The 27,226-nt window shown below is 43.3% G+C and overlaps 1 long non-coding RNA gene across 3 annotated transcripts; it reads left to right on the top strand.

Annotated features, from left to right (window-relative positions):
• The first annotated feature begins 148 nt into the window (after positions 1-148).
• LOC125644368 (uncharacterized) lies at positions 149-27,226 on the top strand. Of its 3 annotated transcripts, none has more exons than XR_012670239.1 (5): positions 149-705; positions 2,543-2,605; positions 8,061-8,146; positions 20,349-21,550; positions 23,035-27,226. It is a non-coding gene; the product is annotated as an uncharacterized LOC125644368 (long non-coding RNA). The 3 variants fall into 3 exon arrangements; XR_007358978.2 differs by lacking the exon at positions 2,543-2,605 and having other exon boundaries at positions 156-705; positions 20,349-20,539; positions 21,358-21,550; XR_012670238.1 differs by lacking the exon at positions 2,543-2,605.

The raw sequence follows: 27,226 nt of genomic DNA, 5'->3' as shown, positions 1-27,226 counted from the left end.
CTGAGCGCTATTTTTCCTGGTTTACACTTAACACTGACCCATGATTTAATGGTAACTTACTTAATTGTTCACAAGTGTATGATGTGTCCTCACATACATACTCCTTTCCCTTTCTCTCCTGTTCCATATTCCTGTTTGTTTAAAAAAAAACAAAACAAAAAAACGTAGCCGCCTGTACTGTGGACCTTGAACTTGAACCTTGCCTGGCACCTAGTTGCCATGGCAGATTCTCCCTTTTCCCCAGGGTTTAGTTCATTGCTTAAAAACAGTATATTGCTTCTACGTACATGGGTTCTTTTCTCTGCCCCTTCTGAACTTCATTGTAGTCAGCAAGAGAGAGGGTTGTTTTTTTGTTTTGTTTTCCAGTTTCCGTATTAGGTGGAGTTTTTACAGACGCAAGAAATGGCCCTTGGGGGAAAGTCGAGTGATAGCGAGAGAGAGCAAAAGAGCAGGTTCTTTGCTGTGCAACTGGAGCCACAAAACTCATGAAGAATTAGTTGGGACTCCCTGAAGAGTCAGGTGACAGAACTGCTGAATTGATCATTCCTGGAAGTCGGGGGGAGAGAGAGGTCTTAATGACATTTGCTGTCCTGAATCTACGTTTCCCCCAAGCTGTGTCTCTCAGTTGGTCTTCCTCTGCAAAGAGATGATCCCTAACTGATGGATTTAAGACAAAGAAAGGGAAGAACCACCACTTAACTCCCAGTATGTTCAATGTTTGTCTCTATCGTGGGATGCTCGCAGGAGTCCCAGCTCCCTTTGCATTTTAGTCCTTGAATTACTTTGGTGCTTATTTAGTCCTGCAGTTTCTGGCTTGTTGTTCTACATCTGTTTACATAAAGCTTAGGTCTAAAAATCTGTGGAATAATATTTCCCCATGTGTAGTAACAAACCAGGTAATCAGCAAAACCATTCAGACCTGCAAGGCTTACTCTTTCAAACAAGTGGCACTACATTTGAAATGGTTGTCTATTTATTCTGAGTGGTATTTAATGGCTGCTCAAAACATTAATTCCCTAAAATTTCAATGACCTCAATTTTTTTCAAAGAATCTGTGCTAATGACAGTGTAATTTACATAGAAGAATCAGTATGTGGTGAAAGTCCTGCTATGATAGCGCTTTCAAAACACATTGATGATTAGGTACCACAATCTTCTATAAATAGTTTTGTTAATGGTTGCTTAAGGTTGCTACGATGTATAAATGTTGTTCTCTGTCATTTGTCTGGCTGCGGTCAAGGCAGACCTTTTATAGTGAATTCTGACATTAACATTCCTATTATAACGAAAATGTTATTCCAGTGCCAGCCAAAATTACAGTTAATCTGTGTGTGTTACCCATGCTGAAAGATGGCATTTATGAAAGTGTAGGTTTTGGTATAAGAGAGGTGAGCGTTCATGGTCTGGATGCAGAAATGGACGCCAGAAACCTCCTGGAGTCTATTGCTGATTCTGATGCAGCATTCTACTGTGGCGTTGGGCAAGACACCGAACCTTCCTGTGTTTGTTTCCCTATTAATATAATCGAGATAACATCCCCATGATGTCGGTGTTGTTAGGATCCCATAGTTGGTATTTCTAAGCGCTTTGGTGAGGAACATATAAGCAATGTTGTATGAAAATCATCATGCATAGCGGTGTGCTTTTATTGTATTTTCCCCATGTTATAGGCACGTATCAGGAGCAAATTCATTCCCAATCCTTAATGGGAGTGTTGCTCTTGATGTCCAGTGGGTACAATTGGCCACTTAGGACCCCATCCTTGAAGTCAGTGTGAGTCTTTTTATTGACTAATGGGAGTTGCATTGACCCCCGAGTTAAAGTTCCCCAATCCTACCATCTAGAATTTAACCATTCAAGTTGTAAGCCAGCTCTTTATTTCACTGCTGCACCAACAGTAATAAGTGATGCGCAACATAAAACATTGCACTAGGATTATAATTCTCTTTATGCACATTCTTTCTAGAATGTGGCTCCTAACTGTTTCCTAGTATGCCTGATCTAACAAAATAACTTCTTTTAAAACTATGCCATATATAAATGATTTTTTCACTTATTTGAATTAGTTACATAATATCGCAGTTTTGTTCCTAGTCTCAAAGTGACTTACATTCAGCTTTGTTGTCCAGTCGCATGTATCTAGACACCCCTACCACACACACAGAAAATGGATTTTTTAATAAAGCAAGGTGAACATCAAATATTTGCTCCCATTACATTTCCTTTCCAACCATAGATTGCAAGGAGAAGCATTTAGTAAATATGTATGAATGTAGTTTTTTAATTAAAAACCTTTTTCATACCTATGTCAAATTAGAGTGAAGGAAAGACTGAGAGGGATGGGCTGCGTGGGTAGTTAGATGGAGAAGGGGAAGCTGAAGGATGAATGTTGTGATGTTTGTTGAATCTGTTGATTCTCTGTGGTCCAGAAATGGGTTCCGCCCTCAAGGTTTTTCTCTGTCCTATGTTCTGAACATTAGTCTTTCGCATATGGCTGTTTTTGTTGTGATTCATTCTTGGATTGTTGGCCTTTATGTTCCAGTGCTTTTGATAATAGAAGGCTGATGATTATCCATTCTGTCCCCATGCTACCTATTCTGTTCAGGTTAGTGATACTTTCAACTACACTTTGTTTCAAATTTCATTAAAACTTCTTTTATTTAGTACATTTTTTCCAGTAATTGGTTATGGTTGGATACAACCCAGAATGTGTAGATGGTCTCCTGCTTGATTTGTTTAATATAATTAGACTATAGCAGAACAGATAATAAAACAGATAATAAATTTAATAAATTGCAAGCCTTCTCTTGCATTTGAATTTTGGTATGTCCCTCCAGCAGTATTCCAGAGCTATGGTCGGTAAAAGATTTTTTTAATGTGTTCAGAGCTATAAGAAAAGCCCGAACAATTGAATGACAGATTTAAAGTGACTCATTTTTCTGTATGGACAAAGATGTATATCGTACATTTCTTGAAATGACTGGATAACTGGCACAGGCACATTTCCAAAAACGATGATTAAGAGAGCACATGGGTTTGGTTTTTATTCTAAATTTTGTCCATATCTCACCCTATTTGGGGGCAATTGTTTTTATTACATGTGTTTCTTAGCGAATTCAGTAGTGTCTATGCATCCTGAAAGATCATGGTGGTTTTATATGCTAAAAGATCCTGTTGGACACTTACAGATATACTTATAGATATAACCTGATTCTTTTTTTCCTCCTAATTGGTACACTTTTTTGTATTAAAAGACCCACATGTACAAATATTGGCGTCTTCTGTTGGTATCAACCAACTTCATCCACAATTTCTTTTCAGAAACCCAGTACGGGTATCTTTCTTTAAAGTTCATGTTGAGGTCAATGTTAGCCCCTCCCCTCCCACCCTCTGGGAACTTGTCTATACTAGATGTTTATATCTTGAATTAATTGGTTGCCAATTAATTTGAGGGTTTAAAATGTTTGTAAAGGGTAGTGTGTAAAGGCACACGTTTGAGCCAGGCTCCAGAAGTTCATACCCTCTAGGGCAGGCAGTCCGTCAACTTGAGGTAGAAAACTCTAGTAGCCTTCAAGAGTCTAGGCCTGCAAGGTGCTAGGCACCTCCTTGTGAAGTGCAGAATGTTCTCAGCATTCAGTGAGGTTCAGCACTTTGCAGAATCAGCTTCTGACTCAGCTCACTCACACTTTAAGGCCTCAGTTCTGTGAGGTGCTAAGCATCCTTAACTCCTACTGACTCCAGTGCAGGGACGCCCATCACATGGCCTGAGGGATATGTGCTGCCCACACCTACCCACTGCTGGTAACTCCAGTGTGGGAAGAAAGCTTATTAACTGCAGACTTTTATTGTTACTGAACTAAGTCAACCAGTAATTCCTAGTCACCTGTAGAGGAAAACACAGGCACAAGCAACTTGTAAGATTGCATGCATTTCGTTTTTGATAAAATGTACATACAACTGAGGTGTGACTCTTGGCAAATTGCCAATGTGCCTCCCAAAGCTTGGTCACCCCACCAAGCTGCTGCTATGATTTATTTGCATCGCACCAACAGTGTACTGGATTGTTCACACCAGTTCCTGCCATGAGGAGCTAATAATCTCTGCGGACAAACAACCAGAGAATTGGAGACAGGGATCAATGCAAGCAATGTGACTGAAGGAGTTAGGCTGTATGTATGCGCCCACTTTTACAATTTGCTGGGTGTGTGTGTGTTTATAGGTTCCTTTGATGAAGGGTGTTAGGAAGAGAGGGCGGAGGAAAGGCATTTTGCTGTCCAGAGGAGATCCCCATGCCTGAGGCAGTGTGGAAGGCAGCACAGTGGGAAGACAACGCAGAGAGGCTAAGGTCACACAGCTTGGGTGGAGTAAAGGGGGTGGGGGTGAAGCAGGAAGAGATGGGCCCAGAGGCAGGGAGCAGCGAGGTTAAGTAGGGCAATGAAGGAAAGGAGAGGGAGCTCACGTTGTATCCAGTTGGTAGCAGGAAGCTATTGGAGAGAAAGTAGTGGACTAGGTAGATAATATTTAAAGCAACATTTTGGTTGGGTTGACGACAATGAGGTGAGGATCTGTGTCCAAAAAGAAGAAAGTTGCAGTAGTTGAGGCATGAAAGGATCAGGGTTTGCTCAAAGGTTTGGCAGTGGGGGTAGAGAAGAGGGGCAGAGTTAGAAGTGTGTAAGTTGAAATAGCACTGTCAGCTGCTCTTGGTGCAGTCTCTCTAGGGGCCCCAGCTTTCTCCTAACTGGTTCCCTTCAATTCCTCTACAATTAGACCAGTCTGCAACCTCCTATCTTAACCTGAGTCTGTCAACCCTTAAACTCCAGGCCTTGCAGTCTCCTTTTGTCTCCCTGTCCAGAGCCAGCCTGGCATGGGGCTGTGACCCCTCTACTAGTACTTCCCTTTCACTTGCTGCTCTCGCCCCTTTAGACCTGGGCTGGTTGTCTGTATGGGTCACAGCTGTGGATGCACAGGGCTGGGTCAGCCAGATTGCCTGTAAACAGAAAAGATTCCCCTCTCCCTTCCACCTACGCTCAGTATGGAGTCTGCATGATTTCGCAACAGTGTCAGTGTGAGGGTAGGAGAGTCAAAAACGAAACGCTGGTTTTGAACCTGAGGAATGAGGTATAGGGTGGCATTACGCTGGTGAGCTAAGGGGTAAGAGGAGGCTTTAGGAGGAAGGAGAGGGAGAGTAGCTTTAGTCTGTTGGCAGCAGCTGTCCAGGGTGAGGTGTTGGAAAGATGGCAGAAACGCACTCTGAACCTAGGGGGAAGGTGAGGAGTCGAGAAGTAAATCTGGATGTTGGCATGGGTGTAGCTGAATTGTGTAGCTGGATCAGGTCACCCAAGAAACGGGAGGTGGGGCAGGGGAACCAGCAATGAATCCTATAGGGACATTTGAAATGAGTGGAGAGGAAGGGGAGTCCTCATCACTGAATGCCGTCCCTGCCCGCAATCTCCAGATGACATTCTGTAGTGAATTAGTTAACCCTGTTGTAGCAACCAGTCTGTGTTTGAACTAGTGAGACCAAGAAAAACAAGAACTGGTCTTCCATCATGGAATGTGTCCAAGCTGCTCTATGCGACAATAGTGATAGAAGTGCAGAACTGAACTGGGAAAGTCTTTAGTGTGTCATTGTCTGAGGTGATGGAGAGTCATAGGTGCAGGCAAATGCTGGAGTCTAGCTTCTTTCCACAGACTTTTCTGTCTTTTAACAAACACACCTCTCTCTCCTTGTTGTAAAAATAGCTTTTCTGCAGTAAGTTAATGCACTGCTGTTCTGTTTGCTTTGTAGCTAAACAGACTGAAGCAACATAGCTCCAACAGAGTTTTGAACTTCCACCTCACATCTTAATGGAGCATTACTTCAGCACTTTTTGATTTTTTTTAAATGTTTCATGCATTGCTAAAGTCAAGGGTCTGGACCCCATTTGGTCATCCATCGTACATAATGTGCCCTCACATAGCAAGCAATACCACAGTAGGTAGGCTAACATGAGTAGGCCCCTGCACATCACTATCCTCTAGTGTAGCAACTGAGCAGTAAGCTGTCTCATTGCTATGACTCAATCATGAGAGGTTAGAAACAGGCTGTACACAAAGCAGACACATCAGATTGTCTTGTGCCAAAAGAGCGTGTAAAATAAGAGTCCAGATACACAAGCAAACAAAGGGGAAGTTGCCTGAGTCAACAGCGTGCCTCCTAGAAAGTAGCAGGAGGCAGTGGCAGTCTTGGGACGGTGTTGTCACTGAACTTGAATTTGTGATGACTCTTGTCCATGTGCATCAAACATATGTTCCTCCATATCCGTGCCTCACATTATTGTACCCATTCGTCCCAACCGGAAGCACCTACCTGTGGTCACTGAAACTTACAGTACCCTGAAATCCTTAGTCAGCTTTAATTTGCTGTATGCAAATATGCAAGAGTACATCTTTAATCATATGCTATTGCATGAGTTATGGATCCATTGTTCAGAGACGCTCCTGCTGCTGTGTCTTTGTTTGCATTTCTCGTATGCCTGCGAGCCCAGATACAAAGTACAAATCCTCCTTTAAAGGTACGAAGTTCCAATTGTAAGGTTGCATCATCTTCCACAGCTCTTGGCTGGGGGTAGGTTCAAGAGAATGATCTTTGAGTATTATTGGCAGAGTTTTTCTTTTATTTCTAATGACCTTGTTAGTTGGATAACCTAAAGTATGAAATATTTTTCTACAAAGACAAGATATGAAACCTCAGAACACGTGGCTTAAGGCCCTATAGGAGGGAAGATAAAAGGTGTCATCCTGTATTGAAAGAAACCAACAATATTAAAAACAAACCAGAAGACTAAGTTTAGGTGCTGTAAACTTACTGGTGACCTAATAGGTTCATACTTTGCAGCTTAAATATTGAAAACATGGCCACTACATAATGTATCTGTGTATGCTATATAGGGTTGCCAACTTGTCTAATCGCTCAAACCCAAACACCCCTGCCCCAAGGCCCCGCCCCTGCTCAATCCATCCTCCGTCACTTGCTCTCCCTCACAGTCACTCACTTTCACTGGGCTGGGGCAGGGGGCTGGGGTGGGGGCTCTTGGCTGGGGGGAAAGGCTGAGGGGTTAGGAGTATGGGAGGGGGCTCTGGGCTAAGCCTGGGGCAAGGGGTTGTGGTGCAGGGGGGTAAAGTGGTATCAGTGGATTAGCCTTAGAGGGATTCCAGTTAGTTGTTCAAAATTTTGTTGGCGCAGCCAGCAGATGCTATATCCACCCTACCAGCAAGAAGTGAGACAGTGCATTGCGTGTGGTGGAATAATAATTAATAAAAGATGAGAAACAGAGCGATTAGAACAACTGTCCTGAAAAGAGGCTCTTGGAAACCTCATTTATAAAGAGGCAATTGAATACTGTCTGAAAACAGGTGTCTTGGGAACAGGAGAACCTGGAAATATAGCCTTTTGTGAGGGTAAGATGGGGGAAGCAGTCTTGTGTGGTGTTGGGCCACCAAAAAAGCCCTTAGGCAGCACCACTGCATCCCCCAGAAATGCACTCTGGAGTATTGTCTTTTTCAAAGTTTTATTGTTTATTATGTCTATTTAGACAAATGTGCTCTTTCTCCCTATATTAGCACTTGCCTGTTCTCTTCCCTTTTGATACAATGAAGGTCATAAACCATTTCTTATATTTCAGTCTGGCGTTATGTTTATTTAACTTATGTGATCTAAAAACCACTGTCAACTAGCAAAACTAAGATCTGTTTCACAGCTCTGATGTCCTGGGGAGCTGATCTAAACTTGCTGCTGGAGCTGTGATCTATAGCTGATTTTAAGTGTAAAACAAAATAAAATGCAAGCAACATTTTCCCCTGATAACTGACTCTTTAAATGTCTGATGCCAGGACACGGTATTCTGTAACCATCTGTGTTTACTCCAGGGGAGTTGAGTCCCCTCAGCCAATGGAAAAGCTCCTTTTTCACCGTGAAAGGCCTATTGGAGAACTGTCAGAGTACTCGCTCTCAGATGTTTTTGACCTCACGATTACCAATCTAATCTAATCCTTCCTCCACCAATTATTGTGATATCTAGGCCTCTTCAGGAGAAGTGAGAGTCAGCTCCAGTGCTGGAGGCAGGTTTCTGGTTTGGGGACTGTATGGCAGATGAGTAAGGATAAGGTAAGACTTTTACAATACACATTTAGCAAGATCTTTATTTTCACCCATGGAAACCAGACTGAAAAGGCCTCAAGCAGAGATGGATCAATATGTATCTGACTCCTGGGTGTGATGCTATTCTGAGATGTTACATTAGCTGAATCATCATTGACTGGTGAATCATCATTCTCAGAATCTTAAAACATTTTTGATTCTGAACCCTGCATTCCAACTCCTGTAGCCATCTCAACATACCAGAGACAAAGCAAATCCATAAATAATAAAGCTTTTTATTCTCATCAAAGTGCAAGATACGAAAGCAGCATAATATGTTCCATTGTATGGAACAAGAAAATAAACTTTTCTTAGGCTAAGAATCAGGCTCATGTTCCTGTAATCTGAAAGCTCTGATGTCCAAAAACAAATGGATATTATTTTATTCTTGTGTAATAACAGCTAGCTTTCCAGCAACGCAAATTGTAACCACTAAATTTACTTGTATAAGCAGTACAGTCAAATTTCACTTGCAATCTAGTCTGTTAGCAGAAAGTTTCATAATAAAATTCAGAAAAAGATAGAAGCAAAATATTCCATGAGTGAGGAATAAATATTTTTTTATTCCACTCATTAACTATAGGAATGGCAACTGTATCCCAAAAAACAATGGTGGAAGTGGTAGACAAGGTGCCAGCTCATGCCAAGGTCCCCAGGCCTCGCCAAATACTTACAAATGCAGAGCTGGAAACCGGTCTTGCTCACCTGTTTGTTAGCATTATCAAAATAGACATTACAGTTCTAACAATATGTTTAGTATTTAAACTTTATGGAACGCTTGTAGGATGCTGCATGTATTACTCCTACTTAAAATATCTGTATCCCCATGTTATAAGGTAAGGTTTAAATGTTTGCTCTGTAACTATAAAAATGTTTAAGACTGTAAATTCCCCAGAGTCAGGGGAGAAGCATTACCAAGTGTGAAATATTAGTTCACCCCAAGAGGTGTTATCTCCTGCTCATCAGGAAGGAGGCTTGAATCCAAATGGGCCATTGTGGAATAAAGACTTTGTCAATTGCTCCCTTCACCCATGAAGAGGTGTTGAGCCCTTGTCCCATCAGCTTGGATTCTTGGGGGGAGAGGGGATAAAAATCCCTGACAAGGAGAAACTGGATCTTTAATGCTCTCTGGACTCCAAAGGGCAAAGATTCCTATACATAAGCAAGAGATGCTGCTTGGCCTGGGCCAGCCCTAAAGGACATTTACAGCTGCTTATTTTAGAGGCTTATATTACCTTTTAAAATCCAAGACTAACTCATTTGTGTATGTATGTGTCCTGTTTTGATCTTATAACTCATTTTTTTCTTAGTTAAATCTTTAGTTAGTTTATTACAAGATTGGCAACAGGCATTGTATTTGGTTTGAGATCTGAGTACAATTGACTTGGGGTAAGTGACTGGCCCGCGGGGACTGAGAGTAACCTGCATATTGTTATGATTTTTGGTGTATAGTGACCATCTATCACATAGTCCAGCTTGCCTTGCAAGGGGACTGTCTGTGACTCCATGATAAGACTGTTGTTATGCTTTAGGAGTTCACACTTTGTTACTGGGTTGGTGAAACCTAATTGTAGAACATATACCCAGTTTAGGGTTTCTGCCCTGCTGTTTGACAGGCTGCCCTGAGGTCCACATGCATGGACTTGAGTCACTCCAGACAGCATGACGGGAAGCACTAAAGTAGTTCAGTTACTCTAAGTCTTGCTGCAGTATCTCAAGTAGCTAAAAACATAGGCGCCAACTCTGTGGGTGCTCTGGGGTTGGAGCATCAATGGAAAAAATGGTGGGCACCAGCAGTCCCCCATCAGCTCCCTCCACCATGTCCGTCCACCGGTGGGGCCCCATAGATCCGTGCCTCCTGCCCACCACAATCAGCTGTTTCACGGCATGCTGGAGGCTCTGGGGGAAGGGAGGGGGTGCAAGGATGTGGGGTGCTCTGGGGAGGGAGTGGAACTGGGTGGGAAGAGGAGGGGTGGGGCCTTGGGAGAAGGGGTGGAGTGGGGGCAGGGCCTGGGGCAGAGCCGGGGGTCAAGCACCCCCTGGCACTTTGGAAATTTGGCACCTGTGGCTAAAAAGTCCAATTCTTGAGCAACAGTCCTTGCCACAGATAGTACAGGCATAAGGACAGGACCAAAGGATGAAGCCTGATACTTTTCCTGTCATTGCCTTAGTGCGAGGGCCAAAGTGTGTCAATATTTGATCTATCAGCAAGGAAGCTGCACTGACTGACTGGATCTACATGTTCAAAAAGAACTTGCAGTCTTTGAAGAATGACCCACATCAATGCCTTGCCAGCAACACAAGGAGACAGGTTCCTCTGTAGTTATTGCAATTACTCAAATCTCCTTTGTTTTTATACAACATTATGATGTTGGCATCCTTCATGTCTTGTGCTATCCTGCTTTCCCTCCAGCAGGCAAGCAAGGCATTGTGAATACGTTTTAAGGCTCCACCTGTCCTCCTTGTTTCAGTACTTCAACTGGAATTCTGTCTTTTCCTGTAGCCTTTTCTGGTGCCAGGCAGGTGATTGCCTTTTCAAGCTCACATATACATGGTTCTTTATCAAGCTCTTTGATAGTCTGGGGATCATATTGACCGCTTCGTCAGAAACGGTGGTTTCACACTAATAGAGTTCGTGATTGTGTTCTACCCAGTGTTCCATCTGTTTGCTTCAGTCAATGATGGTATCTCCATTACGAGATTTGAGTGGGACAGTCTTCTTGGCTGAAGGCCTATTGCTTTCTTGGTTCCATCCTACATACCTCTTAGAACTCCATTCTCAAAGGACATTTGAATCTTCTCACACAGATCAAACCAGTATGATTGAGCACGTTGCCTTGCTGTACGTTGCAATGCGCCATTGGCCACACCAAGGTTAGCACATGTCTCGGGAGAGGGCTTCGTATTTTGGTGGTGATATGCTGTGAATTTTTCTTTAATAACTATACTATAGTGCAATATGCTAATATAATGCATAGTTTTGCTTCATTAACTACAGCATAGTACAGATTCACTCATGGTCATCTTGTCCTCTCTAATTACAGATTAAAAAGGAATATTTGGTGTCCATATACAGAATATTCCCTGATTATATCATACGAATGGGAAAGAGACATTCATTGAACATTTTTCTCCTTCCCAATGCTATCAGACATTTTTGAATTATTTGAGAAGCAGCTCTTTTTTGTGTTTTTCCTAGGTAAAAATTACTTTTTCTAAGTAGCTTTCTGACTGGAAGTTTTGATTCTTGAAAGGCAGCTATAATCAATATTTCATCCAGGTGCCATGCTAACATAGTATGATAAGACTGTACTCCAAGTCAATAAAAGAGTCAAGGTACATTACAGATGTTGACTAGATCACTTGATTTTTATGACAAGTGATGACTACAATGTACTATTAAAATATGCTACAGGGTTGCTCTATCTAAAGATAAAATGGTTAGCTAGTGTCAGCAACTTTGATTCTCCGTGAGTTCAGGTAGTTTAAGCCTTTCGCCAGCAGCTCCCATTGACTTCATTTGTAACTGTGGGTGCTGAGCATCACAGAAACAGGCTCAGAAGGTACTCCAGCTGGCAGGGAAGGCGAGGTTATTGCGGGACTGTCAATGAGTCCTGGCACCAGTTTTAATAGATGACCATCCATTCAAATCAGGGGAAGGCAAGGACTGAGCATCTCACACCTAGTATGTCAGAGAAGTGTGCTCTTCCAGCGTGACCATATGTAACAGGTCTGACCTTGCCCTCTACTGATTTGAAAGGACATTGTGATGAAACTTGCACATGCCCACATCAGAGAAGGGTTCAAGAAAGATGGAACTAGGTCAAACGCCCCCATGCGCTGCTGACATTTTGAAGCAGCTCCAGTTTCTTTGCAAATACTGGTGCCTTTTAGGATTGAGTCATCTGTAGATGCTAAATATTATGTCATCTTAGTCAAAACTTAGGCTTCAAGCACTTGCGAAACCAAAGCTGCATGAGCCTGCTAAACATGTGGGGAGGGGAATGTGCGTTCCCAGTAAAAGTGATAAAGTAGTTAAAAGTAAAGTTAGTTAAAAATATTTGGCTCCAGAAATATCTTCCGGCACCACTTTGATCCAATTTACAATGGTCTGGCTCAGTGAAGTACGACAAGAATGCTCTGAAGATATTTGATCCAGGATGTGACGTGATGGGGACTTGTGCATTAGGGCATGACAGAAGAGTGGCACTGAGCCAGGAAACCCTCCTGACTGAGGCCACAAAACTATGAGCCCAAGGTCAGCTCGGCTGCCTTGTGGTTGGGAATGGATTAACTCTGAAAGCGCACGCTTGTGGGACATGCCATGTGTGGCATTAGTGCAGGGGTGAAAGTAAGGGGTACAGGCCGGTATGGCATACCGGTAAAAGGTAGCTGCCAGGACCGGCCCGTAGCGCTGACTTTAAAGCGCCGCTTAAAGCGCTTTAACGTCGCTGCCCCTTTCGCGCCCCCGCCGGGTCCCTACCAGCAGGGTTGCCAACGGGGGGGCCCAAAAGGGGCAGCGATGACCCAGCTGGGGGGCGCAGAAAGGGCAGCGATGTTAAAAAGCTGCTGTGTTAGCTCTTTAATATCGCTGCCCCTTTTGCCCCCTCCCCTGGCTGCTGACGGTGGGGGGGGGGCAAAAGAAATAGCTGCCCCAGGGCCACGATTTAAAGGGGCCTGGGGCTCCGGCCGCCTCTGCCGCTACCACGGCTGCGCTGGCCAGAGCCCCGGGCCCTTTAAATCGCCACTGGAGCCACGGGCGGTGCGGGCCAGGGAGCACAGATGGACTGGCTGGGGCCCTTCTGCCTGAGGCCTCGCCCCTTTGTGGGGGGGGGGGGGAGAGCGGCCCTGTACCGGTAAAATCTGCATTTGACTTTCACCCCTGCATTAATGCCTTGAAAAATATCATACAATAGTGCACACAACCCTCACAGAATGCACCACTTTGGCAGTGGTGACCCATCTAAAAACGGGGAACATCAAGCAAGAATGACAGCTGAGTGTCAATTAAAACATTCACACAATTCCTCATTTGTCATTTGAAAAAGGAGTCCACAGAAAATCCGACGCAAAGAAATCTGGACAGCCCAATGCTCATACCTGGAGCTAATTTATACCATCAGTGTTTGTCATCTTCAAACGAAGATTTCCACACAGTCATCTAACCACACGAAAGCCCAACAAACCCATCTTCAGTCACACACTAGTGGCTCTTGACTCCCAGCACAGTTCTTGAACATCATTTGTCATGGATGATGATGAAATTTCTCATTCCAGTGAAAACTTCTTGGCAAAGCATTTGCAAGGTTTTTCGGATGCTAACTGTTTTCAGCTAGTGTGCTTGCGCTCTCTCTCTCTCTCTGTGTGTGTGTGTGTGTGTGTGTGTGACTTTTCCAACGTTAATTGATTCTCACCACACCCCAGTGAGGCTGGTATTATTATCCCCATTTTACAATTGGGTAAGCTGAAGCAGAGAAAGATTAAAGCTCAGATTTTCAAAGGAGGCCTTTGATTCTGGATGCCTCAAGTTCTGGTGGTCCGCTTAAGTGACCTTGCCTTGATTTTCAGAGGTTGTGAGACCAGCAGCTGCCTTTGATTCCCGCAGGAGTTGTGGGTGCTCAATACTTCTGAAATTGAAACCAAGATATCTCAAGTGAGGCACCCAAAATCAGAGGCTACTTTTGGAATTTTGGGCCTAAGTGACTTCACCAGCACAACACAGCAAGTCATGGAGCACCCACAACAAGTTCATCTATAGCTTATGTATGCCCCGGGTTCCTAAAAAATTCCCAGGTGAGAGGTTTTGGTCATTTAATAGCATCTAATGAACCATGTAATTTGATTAGAGAGTAGCAGCAGAGAGGATTGAAATCACAAGTTTGATTAAAAGTGGAGTGCAGGAGAATGAGCAGAAAGACCTAATGTGCCTGGAATATCTCCAGTACTTGATTCAGGAGACCATAGTGGGTATGAGGAAGGGGACTGAGGAAGGAGATTGGTGCCTTCTAGAAGGGAATATTACTATAGTTGCCAACTTTCATGTGGTAAATAAGCATTCTTTCACAATAAGCCAAAAAATCAAGCTAATCCCATTTCAAAACACGGCCAAAACAAGCCAATCCCTAAGAATCCCAACACTCTATGTGACTAGATCCCCTGGTGTGCAGTCTGGGACTGTGGTGGGCCTGTTGTGCACCCCGACTTTGCCCCTGCTTGCCCCCCCCACCCCACCCCGAACCTGCTTGCCGGGAGCCGATCAAAAAAAAAGAAGCAACAAGCTACAAGCCAATAACTAGCCAACAAGCAACTCACAAGCCAATTAAGCCAAAAACAAGCCCAAGTTCTGCCTTTTTCCCACAGGTTTGGCGTGTCTGGTTCTTGCTGCTCCATGGGCTGTGCATAGGATGAGCCAGGAGCACTAAACTAGAGATGATTCCCTCTTCGAGCATAGTCTGAGATCTTCAGAAAGCCATGCTATGATTGGTAGAGTACATCCAAAAGTTCTTGTTTGCTGATATAGGTGAGCACCCTCGCAGGAGTTAGACGTGAATTAGCACTGATACCATTAGACAAGATGTCACAGTCGCAAGGTGCACTTTAGATCCCTTTGCAATCTTCTCAAGACTACCCCATCTATTTGTCGTTGTAAGTACGTTGCAGCAGGGACTGTCTTGTTGTTCCGTGTTTGTACAGCACCTCACACAATGAGCTCCTGGTCCATGACTAGGTGCTGCAATAACGATGGCTCTGCAGGGTGGGTTCACAAAGTAAAAATAATTGTGAAGTGTGGATTGAGGATGAAGATTAAAAATAAAAAGGTCAGATCATCTGGTTTAATGTTTAGATCTTGTGGGGAAATGCAAATTACGGTGCTGGAAGGCTTGTACTAAGGACAGCTGTTTGAGCTTGCAGACGACAGGGTAGGATGTAGTAGGCAGCAAGGATACTAACTGTGTAACTGCAAGGAGGTGAGTTTAGTATAATCAACAATTGGCTCAAGTTCCCTACGTCAGTGCTTATGGTGATCCCCACTGCTAGTCATCTTAGCATATGCGCAACGTGCTTCAGGATTCATCACCGAATTTGGTCCCCTGATTGGTTCATTAGCTTCCCTTGCATGGGCCAGGTACTGACAGGGAGTATGACGTGAATGCTGATCCATGCCCCTGCATTGTTAGCGATCTGTCAAGAGAAGCTATCAGAACAGTGGAGAGCAAATCCAGGTGAAAAGAAAAGGACTCCGATGAAGTGAGCTGTAGCTCATGAAAGCTTATGCTCAAATAAATTTGTTAGTCTCTAAGGTGCTACAAGTCCTCCTTTTCTTTTTGCGGATACAGACTAACACGGCTGCTACTCTAAATCCAGGTGAGAAGCTGATATTCAAGAACCTTGAAAGCTTGTGTATGTAAAGTATTTTGGGGGCAGATAGTGACTCCTGTATTGAGATTCCTGTGCTAAGCTAAAATGCAAGTCTGTTGCATTGTCCTAAACCTGTATGACTTCCATCAGTGCTCTCCCTCTTCTTTTTTTTATAACATCGGTGTGAACATTTGCTGCTAACACTGGCTGTCTGCCTGCTCCACTCCACCCTGCCAGTGTTTGTTGGCCATGGTTATGCTCTGCCAACGCTAATCATCCCAGCACACTCCCAAAGTTCCACTGAAAACCTGTTTCTTCCCCTCCTCCTCCTGCTCTTTATCTGTAGCTGTGCCATTTCCCCTTCACCTCTATCTGCTTTAGAATTTTAGCTCTGGTTTTTAAAATGAGAATTTTATACCAGCTTGAAACGATGCAACACAAACTTTGTTCCACATACTTTGTATTATACATAATTCTTACAGTTAAAGCACTGGCCAATTTTCTATAAGATCAGGATTCTGGTTTGTGAAAACTCATAGAAGCCAACAAAACCCCACTGCAGGGGAAAGACGAGAATAGGCTGATTTCCTTCCTCTACCACCAGCACACATCCTCACTTTGCCTCCTACATGGATCACTCTAATGCAGTCCACTTAATGTCCATTGATTTCCAGGTAGTGGGCTGGCAGCCAGGAAGCTGGTTGGGTGGGGAAAGCTGGCTGGATGTCCGTGAATGTTTCCAGCTGCAGGGAAGCAACGAGGCTAGAGTTCTAACTCACCCACCTTCCTGCTGCAAGAACCTGTCACTGATCTACTTGTGGATGGACCTGCTTTAGCAGGGGACTGTAACACCCATCGGCTCCCTCCCACTGCATGCCTTTCTCCTTGTTAGGTAAGAGGGAAAGTCCTGCATATGATGTTGCCAGGCTTTGTGGTGTGGTGACTGCATGGCAAGCCAGGAGCTGCAGAGAGGGTGAAACGGGAGCCACATGGCAAGCAGGGGGCTGGAGAGAAGCCCCAGGAACCGTGGACAGAGACACATGTGGACCAGGCTGTGAGTGCCAGACAATAAGTTACAGCTGTGTGGGACTTAGGAGGAGCAGTAGTGGCTGGCCAGGGAGCCAGTGCTGAGGGGCTCCAATGAGAGACAATAATGGAACCTCATTTACTTGGAAGAGAGGCTGGACGGGAGAAGGCAGCCCAGGCACTTGGCCTGAAGAGTGCTGACTCTCAGTTGGACTGCCCCAGGGGCCTAAACACTTACCACTGTCACTCGCTTTGAACTATAACTCTTTAAGCCTCCGTACTTAGGGTATTTGCAACCTTTCCCTTCTTGCTAGCGCTAGTAAAATACCCTTTCACTTTAGCCATATATTGGCGTGATTACTGAGACATACCAGGGCCTGTGCCAACAAGGTCTAACTGCTGAAGCACCTACAGTCCTTGGTTCCGAGATGTGATGCTACTGACACACTAGAGGTGTGGTGTACTGGGCAGCCCCAATAATTACATCCACTGGCACCCCCTATGTCTCCGGTGGAGGCAGCTAGATTCCAGGTATTTCTCCCCTGGAAACCAGCATGGTTCCTAAGGATTAGGATCTGGCGGTCATAGTGGATCACAAGCTAAATATGAGTCAACAGTGTTACGCTGTTGGAAAAAAAAAGCAAACATCATTCTGGGATGTATTAGCAGGAGTGTTGTAAGCAAGACACGAGAAGAAATTCTTCCACTCTACTCTGCGCTGATTAGGCCTCAACTGGAGTATTGTGTCCAGTTCCGGGTGCCACATTTCAGGAAGGATGTGGACAAATTGGAGACGGTCTAGAGAAGAGCAACAAAAATGATTAAAGGTCTAGAAAACGTGACCTATGAGGGAAGATTGAAAAAACTGGGTTTGTTTATTCTGGAGAAGAGACTACTGAGAGGGGACATAATAGTTTTCAAGTACATTGTTGTTACAAGGAAGAGGGAGAAAAATTGTTGTTCTTAACCTCTGAGGATAGGACAAGAAGCAATGGGCTTAAATTGTAGCAAGGGCGGTTTAGGTTGGACATTAGGAAAAACCTCCTAACTGTCAGGGTGGTTAAGCACTGGAATAAATTGCCTAGGGAGTTTGTGGAATCTCCATCATTGGGGATTTTTAAGGGCAGGTTGAACAAACACCTGTTAGGGATGGTCTAGATAATACTTAGTCCTGCCTTGAGTGCAGGGGACTGGACTAGATGACCTCTCAAGGTCCCTTCCAGTTCTATGATTCTGTGATTAATATGACAGTGCTCTCTTGTTTAGCCAGTTATGTTCAAGGCTCAGGAGCAAGAATGGTTAGCGTATTGGTGCTGCTGTGTCAGCGTCCATGCATGTATCCAGCCAGAACATTATTCACCCTCCCAGACACCTTACAGTACCAACCGCAGCATGCTAACGTTGGGGGAGTTTTGTTTGGAATGCACTGTTTAAGTGAGTTAGGCGACCTGCTCCCTCTGCCATAACCAAGTGCCCAGCAACCCATTTAGAGAGAGGAAATGTGCCTTTTAGGCTTTGTGTCTCTGTGTTTGCACTAAGCTGCTAGACAGAGGACTCAGAACATGCTGAAGCAGCGAAGAAAAAAGAGAGAAAAATATGAAAATACTGGCATTCTCGCTGTGTGTCTGAGGAAGAGGAAGTTTAATAACTAAAGTCCCGGTGGATACTGACATTTTAGCAGAGCAGACTGCCAGCACCCATCCTTCTTGAAACTGTCTGTGACTGTGCCAGAACCCAAGTGAATGAGTACTTTCATCGCGGTGTTTACCAAGATTGCTCACTGTTTTCTTTGTGACGCTACTAGACCTCTGTCCGGCACTTTGCTGCAGACAACTGCTGGTCTGTTTCTTTTCTTTGGTCAATGGTTACAAAATTGAAGTGACTGATTACCTTGCTTTTAGTTACAAGCTGGAGAACTATCAAGGAACTCAAGGTCTAATTTGGGTCTTAATAATAAGAGAGGTGAAAAAAATCAGTGAATCTGATTTTAATAAAGTTTTGTTTTCCATTATCTTAATGATGGACATGAGAGAGAACATACTGAACCACCCGCCCCTTTCTCATTGTAAGCTCCTTGAGGTAAGGGCCATCTTTTTGTTCTGTTTGTACAGTGCCTAGCACAATGTGGTTGAGTCATTAAATGCAGCTCTTACACCCTATCATAATGGAAATAATACAGAATGAATCCTGGACACATTGTGGTTGGAGATATGCTTACAACAATGGTGTTTAAGAACCCATTGTTGCTAACAGCTTCCACCAAAGTTTCTCTGACTGGGGTGGACAAGAATATTTTCCCTGAGAAATGTTGTTATAAAAGCCCAATGTAGGTGATGGGTCCTTGTAAATCACAGATTTTACCATGATGGGACAGTGTGATACAACACAGAAGAGCCTCAGCCATGTCCTAAAACAGTTTTTTCTTGAGTGTGGCTGGAAGTGAGTCTTTTTCGAACTGTTACAGAATTGCGTTACAGGCCAGAGCCTGATTTCCTCTGATGTAGATCCAAAGTAACGCAACTGACTTCGGTGGAGTTGCATAATTTTATTTCACATTTCACCTTCTTTTGCTTAGTCATAGGGCTTCTTGGGGGCTTGGGGAAGAATTTATTTGCCAAAAATATTGATGTGTTAAGTAAATGAAGAGGTAAATCAGCTCCTTTCTTTAGTTGTCCTTTGACTGGTAAATAATACCTGTTTCAGGCAGAAGCTTTCCACATGTACAATAGATTTTGGTCGGTATGTTATCTGAGCAATCTCAGTAACATTTCCAACTGTTGTAATGCAACATACTTTAAGAAGTTCATCCTGTACCTCAATACTGCCTGGCAATCTCTGGTATGTTGGCAAAGCATTCAGAGCATTACAGATGAAAAGCTCAGAACATGAAAGTAACATAAAGTCAGTTTAGAATTGCCCTGTAGCTAAGCATTCTTTTCTTGTCCCTGTATTTTTGGATGGAGTCAAAAGGCTTACAGCAACCAGACATAGAGAATATATTAAGGATTTGCTTCTAGAACATAGTTCGAATGTACTATTTTTTAAACAAACTTAAAACCAAAGGATTTAAAAGGGATCTTACCTAACATGTTTTCTTATGTTCTCAATATGAATAGTTATTCTAAGTATAAATGATTTGAAAGTAGAACAGTCTTATACAAAGTGCTTTTTCTCTTATGTAATCATATATTGATACTTGTCTAACGTGCTCATTTAAGAAATCTGGGGCCATAAAAATAAGAGCAGCATCTATCAATCTCTTCCCTAGGAGCATGGTAGTGATTTAAGGTTATTGCAAGTTTTTATTTACATATATTTATATATTATTTGAAGGTATATTTGTATAATTATCTAAAGATATAATATTTGTCTGTTGGAATGTGATACAACTGCAAGAATAGGTATCCTGAGGGGCGAAGGGGGATATAGAGTAGAAATAAATGGTTCACTAAATTGATCAATTTTAACAGTAATTTTAAATCCAGTGGAACATGGAGTCTGAAGTCCTGATTTCCTATTGGTTACTGTAGTACCCTTTGATAGTTAGGAAAAGACCCAGTACAGTAAAGAGAACAATGGATGGTTGGCAACTTTTCACTTTTCAAGGTAATGTTTTCTTTTAATGATTTCATGTAGCAATAACGACCACTGGGTTGGGCATTTCCTGGCAGCTAATGTCTGGCTTGGTTCGTTAACTAACAGGAAATGCCCAGCCCAGAGAGCATTATTGAGTAAAGAAAAGAAAAGCATTTACTTTATTATTTTTTATATTTATTTCCCCCAGAATATTCAAAGTCCAGACAGAGGCTTTTTTTCCTCTTCGTGTTTCACTCTTTTCCATTGGCAAATCTCCCTCAACTCCACACAGCTGGTGTTTGACACTTGTCTGTGTAGTACAACCTCCCCAGGCTGGAGCAGTCATGATAGAAAGGGACAGGGAGAGCACCAGTTACTTCTCTTACTGCATGAATTATGGTACGTGCCTTTGCATCTTGTCAGGGATTCTACCACGCACCCACCCGCCCCTGTCTCTGTCTTGTTTTCCTTCCCTCTTCTCTCACCCTCTCCAGTCCCCCACCCCTGTTTCTCTCCCACACTGGTCTCTGAGCCCCATTTTTCTCCTCCCCCATAGCCCTTTTCCTTTGTCCTTTCTCCCCCTCCCTTGGTACTCAGGATTACCCTCATGCTCCCTTCACTGTGCTGCTGTGTGATGACGTCCCCTGCCTGATGACTTGTCACTTGCTGACTCTCCTCTGTTGCAGCAGCAGGAAGTGCCAGCCAGACTTGCTGCTGCTCTAGGAAGATTGCCTGTGCACAGCCCAGGACCCCACTCCTCTCCAGGAGGGCTGTTGCTGCTCCTCGGCTGTTCCTCCTCTCTGTCTGCAGGAAAAGGCTGTTAATTTTTTCTGATACACATGTTGCTCCTTCTGTGTGCTGCAGTGCATTCTGCATTCTCTCAGTCTGTGCTGTCCCACTGGCAGGTAGCCATGTCAGGAATTGCCCTCACAACTGGCCTGCAGGTGAACAGTCTCAGCCAAGGCCTGAGTGGGCAGAATATGGAGGGAAATTTTCTTTGCCCTGACCTAGAATCCCTACCTGCAATTTTTTCTGTGGGAGAGCATGATATGGCCCTGTGTGATTTAGCCAGAGGAGGTAGCTAAATGGTCTTGGCATCAATCAGATTTGAAATATCTAAAGTAAAAAGTCCTGGCAGAGGCAACTCACCCCTTTGCCCATTCTCCCAGGGTAGAGGAGATGAGTTCCATCCAATTTACTGTTTGCATGTCTTTCAGGTGACGCTTTGCAAACTGAGGCCCTATTAGACCTGCATGGACAGCCAGTGTTCTGTGGCAATTTTCTTACAAGAAGGGTTTATTCCTGTGTCCTTGGCCAAATTTCCCCAGTGCAGCGGGCTTTGCACTTGTTGGCTGTCACCTTCAGTGCTAGCTGATGCTCTACTATACACAAGAAATACACCTTATTCATGTGAGTACTCCCAGCAGCATCACTGGGCTAATCGTGAGCCAGCTCTCCCACTGAGCCGTATTTTAGCCAGCAACTAATCCCACTGAAATTAGTGGGACTATTCATGGAGGAGGCTATTCCTCAGAATAAGAAATGGTGGCAGAATCAGGCTCTCTGTGAGTAAGGAGAATGGAATCTGGCCCATAATTTGTATTGTTTGTACAACTGATCCTCCAGGATGAAGGTCTGAATGCTGAAAACCTAATCACTTTGGTTTATTTAATGGTAGAAACCTTGCCTCTTAAATAAATAGTGTCATTGTATCAACTCATTAGAAAGCTAAAACCTAGAACCCTACATTCTGCCAATACCCTTGAGGTTGTGTATACAGCATATAAAGACATACAAACATATAGGCTGTTTTCTTCTCTCTGCTTTGAAAATCTTCCTGAGACTCAAAGCAGAATTTTTCAGGTTCTATATGAAATGTGATGCAAACCTTTCCACAAGTGATAATCGCTTTCACTAATTGTAACCAATTTGCAATGACAGAAAGGAGTTTTGAACATGTTAGAATCTGGTAACAAGATTGACATTTGTTTTCAAGCATACAATAATCATGTCTTTCCAAAGTGTGTTCAAAGCATAAAATATACCTCTTCTTCTGTGATTGCTATCTCTTTGATGTCCAGCTCTGTCAAATTTTCCCTTGAATAAAGTCTCCGGACCTGTTTTCTTGCTTACATATTCATTCAAGAGCCATCGTGGTAGATGTTCATAAGTCCATTGACAACTATCTGTGAGAGATTCTCTGCTGTGCGTTAACCAATGGTTGCCAAGTTACAGCTGTCCTGTTTATAAAACATTTTTGGCAAGAACTTGCACAACAGTTACACCGTACATCATAACAAACATTTATTCTTCCTGAGAGCTTCTGAGAGCTAAACCTTTTAAGTGACAGATACATGTCTGATACAGATCTGATACAAGGCCTGTCCTACACTAGATAATTAAGTTAGCTGAACTATATTGCTCATGGGTGTGAAAAATCCACATCTGTGAGCAGGGTAGTTAAGCCAGCCAAACCCCTACTGTAGACAGTGCAAGGCCACCAGAAGAATTCTACCACACTTCAGGGAGGCGGATTGCCTATGCAGATGGGAGAACTCCTCCTGTCACCGTAGGTAGTGTCTATACTGAAGCACTACATCACTGCAGCTCTAGTACTGCCCCTGAGATGCTGCAGCACGTTTTAAGTGTAGACGTACCCCAAGAATGCATATTTAATTCAAAGTATATTTTTGCAATGAAGCAATAAGATTTACCTCTGTGACCAATTAAAATTCTCTAATAAATAAATGCTTCTCTAGTCCTATCTAGAAGATTTTCTTTTGGTGATTCAATAATATGTTTTTTATTGTGATAGCTAGAACTGTCAGCAGCTCACATTGTGTCCTGTAGGGCCTGTCATTTCTCTGGATAATGTTGCTTTCCTTTTATTACAGGCCTCGCGGAAGACACGTAATCTGAGAGGCTTTTGCCAGTCACAAAAGGCGAACTTGCCAGAACCAAATCTTATTTATGACCTTTAAACACTGGTTGCCAAAGGTGACCTTTGCCTTTTTGGCTTTAGGCTGTGTTCCAAATCTGATTTTTAATAAGTCTGTTTGCATGGAAAGGAACCATTCATCCGTGTCTATATTATGCTCACTTTCACTAACGGAAAATGCTCTCTAGAATGCTGTGGAAAGACCTGGATCAAAAAAAAGCCTAACTTATCTGACTGCTATTTACACCTGGACCAAGGAGTTGGAGAGACCGTACAGCTGTTTATAAGCAAACTCTTTTCTGTGGTATTATGTTTCGCCCTTAAAAAGTCAGCCTGTGAAAGAGTCGCACAATAAATGTCCTTTGTAAAGCCCTTACTGATATGAAACAGATCCACAACGGGGCTAGTGCCTACTTTACACACAACGTACCTTATTCATGCCTGCTGGGGTGGAACTCATATAGCAATAGGCCCTGACATCAAGGTGTTGGTGTCACAGTGCACGGTGAGGCATGAGACTTCACAATTTCATATGGTTTTCAAGCCAAATTAACATCTTTTTACAACATTTCTCAAAATCACAATCATAGAATCATAGAATATAAGGGTTGGAAGGGACCCCAGAAGGTCATCTAGTCCAACCCCCTGCTCAAAGCAGGACCAATTCCCAGTTAAATCATCCCAGCCAGGGCTTTGTCAAGCCTGACCTTAAAAACCTCTAAGGAAGGAGATTCTACCACCTCCCTAGGTAACGCATTCCAGTGCTTCACCACCCTCATAGTGAAAAAGTTTTTCCTAATATCCAATCTAAACCTCCCCCACTGTAACTTGAGACCATTACTCCTCGTTCTGTCATCTGATACCATTGAGAACAGTCTAGAGCCATCCTCTTTGGAACCCCCTTTCAGGTAGTTGAAAACAGCTATCAAATCCCCCCTCATTCTTCTCTTCTGCAGGCTAAACAATCCCAGCTCCCTCAGCCTCTCCTCATAACTCATATGTTCCAGACCCCTAATCATTTTTGTTGCCCTTCGCTGGACTCTCTCCAATTTATCCACATTCTTCTTGAAGTGTGGGGCCCAAAACTGGACACAGTACTCCAGATGAGGCCTCACCAATGTCGAATAGAGGGGAACGATCACGTCCCTCGATCTGCTCGCTATGCCCCTACTTATACATCCCAAAATGCCATTGGCCTTCTTGGCAACAAGGGCACACTGCTGACTCATATCCAGCTTCTCGTCCACTGTCACCCCTAGGTCCTTTTCCGCAGAACTGCTGCCTAGCCATTCGGTCCCTAGTCTGTAGCTGTGCATTGGGTTCTTCCGTCCTAAGTGCAGGACCCTGCACTTATCCTTATTGAACCTCATCAGATTTCTTTTGGCCCAATCCTCCAATTTGTCTAGGTCCTTCTGTATCCTATCCCTCCCCTCCAGTGTATCTACCACTCCTCCCAGTTTAGTATCATCCGCAAATTTGCTGAGAGTGCAATCCACACCATCCTCCAGATCATTTATCTGAATGAATCATTTATTCATTTATTTACAAGGTTTCAGCAATATAAAAATGGGCAGAACAAAGTTCTGGACAATTTGACTCGGGTGTTTATTAAACATTTTTTTCACAGTGTCACACAGCTGCTTCTGCCTTCAGCCCTGGCTGTTCCACTGACTCACTGAGAGACCTTTCATTTCACCTCTCTGTGCAACAGTGCCTCTATTTAACATGGGGATCCCACCTACCTCAGAAGTGCCTTGGAAGTAATAATATCATGCTTACAACTTTCTTTGGGCCCACATGCTTCATATTGCACAGACTCGTGTAGCCAAATAGCCCTGGAACCAGCAAAGCACTTAAGCAGGTGTTTAACTTTATGCTGGTATACGTGACTATGCAAGGTGCAAGGCAGAGGAACACCAGACCCAGAATATTGCCATTGTTACATGCTGGCTGTGGTGAATTGGCCCAGAGTGCTTTGTTGTTTTGAAATGGGCAACAGAACAGCAGCAATTTCTAATCTCACCTCTTAACAAACTCGGAGCCCCAAATTTGACTGGTGCCTGTCTACTTCTTACCTTATCCTTCATCACCTTTTGCCACTGTGCTTAGAGCACAGAGACCGACCAGTTTCATCACCTTGCACTTCCCCAAAGTCATTTCACACAATTGTGCCCATGAGACTCTCATTTCTGATGCTGTGGTAGCTTCATATTCTCAGCTGCTGCTGCCACAATATAGCCTGGGCCAAGGTGGCAGAGAGCAAAGCCTGAGACGTCTCTTGCTGAAACTAATGAGTTTAACCTGCTGAAATAAACAAGAATCCTTTGCTAGGCTATTACAAGGGTCTGAGGTTGCAATCTACTGACTTTTACTTAAACTCACTGTTCTAATTCTAGTACTCTATTACGCAACTCCACCTAAGTCATTTAGCTTAGACAAATCAGCTTAATGTTCTTTGGCAAAACACAGAATGAACGCTATGCTTTCTCTAAAAGGGACGGTATAAAACAGCTTCTCTATTTCCTCCTGATACAGCCATACACTCAGAACAAGCAGTCTCCCAACGGCAATGAAAGCTCGGACAGGAAGTCCCCGTGCTGTGCAGGTGGAGAACCAGCATTCAAACCCTTAGGATCAAGAGGTCAATTTTTTAGCAATTGTGCTAGACCATGTGTACTCACAAAGTTGTATAGCTTTACTGGCATAACCTCTCCCTCCTCCCCCGAGTGTGGGCACAGTCATACTAGGGCAACTGTGCTTATCCTGGTATAACTCGTTCCTATATGATACAGGGACTAAGCTATACTGGCATGAAGCACCTTAGTACAAGTATAACTGCATTCATGCGAGGGCTTGTACTGATATAACTATAGTACTAAAAAAAATCACACCCCAACCAAAATAGCTATATCGGTATGCAACCTGCATACAGTCAAGCCTTAGAGTAGCCAGCCCAGGGCTCCAAAGGCCAAATCATGGTCCAGTTCAAGTCTGTAGCAAAATTCCCATTGATGTCAATGGAACGAGGATTTGGCTCCAAGTCCAGGCATTAAAAAAGAGGCGACCCTTCTCCTGTATATTGGTCAAGTCTGCTACAGCTTAAAGCATTTGCTAGGTGCAAGATTCTTTCCATCGTATGTGCCATGAGTTAAACTTCTGCCTTTACTAGGGTGTTCTGGTTCATTATGAGCAACATGTAGCAGCCTGACAGAGGAGACTGAGCTAAAAACTTGATCCGCACTCACAGCCCTGAGGTATGTCAGCTTACACACGTCATGAGGTTTCCTAGTGATTTTGATCTTACAACAAGAAGCTCTTTCTTGCGAAAAGTAATGATGAAATGTACCAGTATGATACTAGGCCACAGCACTTCCCAGTCCCATGGGCAGCAGCCACCCTATCATCAGTGTTAAAAGGCTGCAGCATTGGTAGTGCCAATCAGTCTAGGGCTTTCAGCGCTAATTCTTAAGTACAGGAAAACTGCAATGAAAGCTACAGTGGCTTTCAGACACTGGAGCCAATGGAAAACTTCTGCACTAATAATTATTTATTTTAAATGATTGCTCTCTAAACTGCTTCATTATGAAACCACGAAGAAGGAAGCAGCCATATTGTGAGCATGGTGCAATGTATCAAGACTGGAAGTACTGTAGACAGAGACATAGAGAACAGCAGATTTCAAGAGCTCTTTTTAGGTAACATATTTCTTTCTGATGTCATTTTCCTTACAGTTTCAATTGGATATAGTATTCTTTCTCACTTCCTGCCTAAGACTGTTTTGTAGTAGCACCAGATCCTATTAAACAGCTGTTGTGGTCCATTTCAGAGGTATGTGAAATGATTCCTGGTAGGGATGTCAAGTTGTTAAAAAAAATTAATCGTGCGATTAAACAATAATAAAATACCTGTTTTCTACATTTTCAAATATACTGATTTCAAATACAACACAGAATACAAAGTGTACGGTGCTCATTTCATATTTTTCTTATTACAAACATTTGCACTGTAAAAAAGAAACTTCAATTCACCTCGTACAAGTACTGTAGTGTAATTTCTTTACATTTGTAAGTTCAACTTTCATGATAGAATTATGTAAAAAGAATAACTCCACTTAACAATAAACCAATGTGAAACTTTAGAGCCTACAA

Source organism: Caretta caretta, chromosome 10 (genome assembly GCF_965140235.1).
Source record: "Caretta caretta isolate rCarCar2 chromosome 10, rCarCar1.hap1, whole genome shotgun sequence".
NCBI classification, from domain to species: domain Eukaryota; kingdom Metazoa; phylum Chordata; order Testudines; family Cheloniidae; genus Caretta; species Caretta caretta.
Note: the sequence above shows the minus strand (reverse complement) of the source record. Positions and strands in the feature narration are given on the sequence as shown.